The sequence below is a fragment of the Lygodium microphyllum genome, chromosome 12, assembly GCF_053477565.2.
Source record: "Lygodium microphyllum isolate KBCC chromosome 12, Lygodium_microphyllum_v1.1.10, whole genome shotgun sequence".
Classification (NCBI taxonomy): Eukaryota; Viridiplantae; Streptophyta; class Polypodiopsida; order Schizaeales; family Lygodiaceae; genus Lygodium; species Lygodium microphyllum.
The window spans coordinates 66,489,237-66,493,339 of record NC_141146.1 but is presented as its reverse complement, the minus strand read 5'-3'; positions in this window follow the sequence as shown (position 1 = coordinate 66,493,339).

Below are 4,103 nucleotides of genomic sequence, written 5' to 3'. Positions count from 1 at the left end.
AAGAAGAAGGATGGATCATTCCGTATATGCATAGGTTATCATGAATTGAATAAGGCCACAATCAAGAATAGGTATCCAATACCAAGAATTGATGATCTCTTGGATGAGTTGAAAGATGCCAAGGTATTTTCAAAAATTAATTTGCAATCAGGATACCATCAAATACGTATGAAGGAGGGAGATGAATATTAAACAACTTTTCGGACTGAAAGGAGACTATATCATTTTATGGTTATGGCCATAGGTCTTTCAAATGCTCCAACCACATTTCAAGCATTGATGAATAAAATACTTTAGCCACTCTTGTTTAAGATAGATTTGGTCTTCTTTGATGATATATTGATACATAATAAGAGCAAATAAGAGCATTTACAATATGATAAAGAGGTGTTTGACATCTTGAGGAAGCACAAACTATTTGCCAAAGCATCTAAATGCACATTTATGACCAAAGAAGTAGCGTATTTGGGGCATATTGCTGGGGAAAATGGTATCAAGGTTAATCTGAAGAAGGTCTAATGTGTTAAGGATTGGCCTACATTGACAAATACTAGAGTATCAAAGAGCCACCCCTTGGTGCGGGGCTCCTGGAAATGTGCCTGATGACACTGTCGCTCCATAAGAGCCAATGCTGAGTATCCTCTAGTGAGGCAGTCACGAGCTGCCTGTGTCATCGAGAAAGTCCCTGAAGCTGCTGTAAAGGTGACTCCCAAATATACATATGATCCAGTGACCTCAATACTCCCTCCTGCTGCCATGAAAATACTCTGTCTGCATATCTGAGCTGATGTACGGAATATAAGAACCTTGGTTTTACCAAGGTTCACTGTCATGCCTCTCTGTATGCAAAAATCATCCAATGCTAATAAATGCTGTTGTAATCCCTGAGCTGAGTCTGAGACCAACACAATGTTGTTTGCATATAGTAAGATATGAAATGTGGCTCCACTGAGATCTATACCTCCACCGGCTCGCTGTTGAATAAACTCTGCTATCTCAACAATGTATAGCCCAAATAGAGTTGGTGAGAGTGGGCATCCTTGTTTCACACCAATGGTGCTCACAAGGGGATCTGATATACCTCCCAGACATTTGACTCTGCCAGTAACCCGCTCATATAGTGCATAAATACCCCACATCATGTCATCATCCACCCCTAGATCAAGTAGGCGTCTGAAAAGCCTCTCTCTCGGAACCGTGTCAAAGGCTTTGTGGAAATCCACAAAGCAATAGTACAATCTCTGTTTCTTCACTCGTGTCTAGTCGATCAGACAACGGAGAGTGAAGATGTGGTCTATGGTAGAAAATGCCCGTCTGAACCCTACCTGTCCGAGTGTGCGCATGCATTCTCTCTCTGCCAGCGTGCTGAGATCCTCCTCCATCACCGTGCCATAAAGTTTGGCCAAAACTGGCCCAATCATGATGGTCCTATATGTGTCAGGATCCATAGGATCCCCTGACTTGTGGATAGGTACAATGGTGTGCTTTGTCCACGAGTCAGGGAACCCCTCAGACAATGCACGGTTGAAGAGGTGAGCAGTGAGTGGAGCCAATGTATCTCTGCCATATATAATATGCTCTGCCTGAAGATCAAACTGGTCTCGAGTGCGGCCATGTTGTAACCGTGAGATAGCATGTTTCACCATACTAGTGGTGAAAAAGGATGAAATACCCGGTCTCGGTGTACATGGTGTGGGTATCAGCGGCTGTGCGGGTACATGATATAAACTCTGTGTGTATCCGTGCCATACTGCAGGGTCATGTATCAGTGTGGGTGAGCGTGGTTCTCTGATTTGCCTCCATGCCTCTGCACAATCTCTGCTCATAAGAAGGTGGTATATATCCCAATATCTCTCCTCCTCCCATTCCCGCTTTTTACGACGGGTCAAGCGGTGCATGCGTCTTTGCGCTTGTCTGTGTGTGATCTCTCCTCTAGCCTCCAAATCGCGTAGCTGTCGACGTAGATCTCTGCACTCATCATCATACCACCTGTTCTGTGGCATGGTACCGGTCCGAGGGGGGTGCGTGTATGTGTGATGTGGAAAACTGAGTGTAGCAGAATCATGCAGAATGCGTGTGATATCAGTGGTCAGTGTATCAAGGGGTGCATATGGATCAAGTGACATGATGTGCTCCTCCAGATGCTGTGAGTAAATATGTGAGAGCTCATGAGTGAAGTGTATGGTAGTATGCATGTGGGGTATGATATCTGCAGGTGGTGATGGTAATGAGGTGAGGAGTGAGAAACTGAGAAAGGTGTGATCGGCACCGAGTGGAAGTCTTCCAAGGCCAAAGGACTCGATAGTATGCATCCCATTGATCGGTTCGAGCAGATAATCTACAGTAATCTCGCCGCCCCCATGTGGGAAGCATGTAAGACCTCCTGAATATGGCCATCGTGCCATCCCGTTATAAATAACGAGATGATGTCTACTACCAAGCTCAAGTAAATGCCCTCCATACCTTGTGGCGTCTGGCCCAGTATCTGCTAACTCCCTACCGATCCCCAACTCCTCAGGGTCTAATGCTCTCATGATCTCTGGCTTCTCCATATCAAAACTCTCACACTGTTGGCTCTGTGGTTGAAGTCCCCCATAAGGAAGACCTCACCCAAACTAGAATACAGAATAATGTCCTCTGAGAGCTGTGAATAAGGGGAGGGAGAATCTTTGGCCTGAATATCACCCTGCGTAGTATTATATCTGGACCCTCGTGGTGAAAAGTAGCATACTGCCATATAGATCCATCTCTCGTCTGATATCTGCACTCTGATCCATATGTAACTAGCCTCCTCATCTCGTCTCACTAACTGAATATGTCTCTGTATCCCCTGACGGAATAGAACTGCCACCCCTCTTGAGCCCCTAGATGTGCTCTGCCTAGTAGTAGCCCGGTATGCAGATACCCACTCAAATCCTGTAATGCATGGAAGCCCTCTCTCTGGGCTCTCATGTGTCTCTGTGAGGCATATAACATCATGGTTGGGTAAAATCTCCTCAAGTCTGTCCGGTCGTGACCATAGGGAGCCGTTGCAGTTCCAAACTGCCACACGTATCGGGGTCTCCTGTACAGTCCTCTGCCCCGTCTCATAGGCCACGCCCCCCTATTTGGTGGGGCGTCCATCTATAAAAATCCGGCCATCTCGATAGAAGGCCTTACGGCCTTCTCTACGTGCTTGGAGTATCTGTGGCATGCATGCTCGTCTGTGTGCAATCTGCATCTGAGTCAGGTCCTCATCCATGAAGATGGGAGCCCCAGTCATCCCTCGGAGCAAAATCCGCTTCCGAAAGAAAGTGGCTCTGTCCTCCAGTGTGCTCATATGTAATATCAGAGCTCTGATCCTGGAGAGAGAGAGAGAGAGAGAGAGAGAGAGAGAGAGAGAGAGAGAGAGAGAGAGAGAGAGAGAGAGAGAGAGAGAGAGAGAGAGAGAGAGAGAGAGAGAGAGAGAGAGAGAGAGAGAGAGAGAGAGAGAGAGAGAGAGAGAGAGATGTGTGTGTGTGTTAAAAAAAAAGTGAAATACTATTTGTGGGGAAGAACTAAGGGAATCAAAGTTGTGCTTAGTTACTTCTGTCACAAGATCACTTCATGGTCACTTTCCATGATAGCAAGAAGCTGCCATGAAGTGGCCTAGCATTCCTTGCATCCTTTGAATGCTACTAACCATTATTTCTACCAAATAGCTATCCACTTGGGCTTGATAGTGTTGGTGTAATTGCTTGTTGATAGTAGGGATGAAACTTTTGGTTCAAGACCATGAATGTGGAGAGAAGATGTTCAATAACTTCATTTAGGAAATGAGTTCTTTGGGCACTAACAATCGCAATGGGGTAGCCAAAACCTGAAATGACTTGCTCCCACAAGAACTTAGCCATGGTCTTGACATCATTATTTCTAGTGGCCCTTGTCTCTACCCACTTGGTCCTATAATCAATTGCGATGATAATGTAGCGTGCTTGCAAGTACTGTGCAGTAGGGTTGATGGGTCCCATAAAGTCTAACCCCACTTTTCAAAGGGTTGGCATGTAATTAGAAGGGAGAGTTCCATTTTTTCATTTTCTAATTGAAAGTTTACTACATTGAACTATTACCCACTGACACACCCA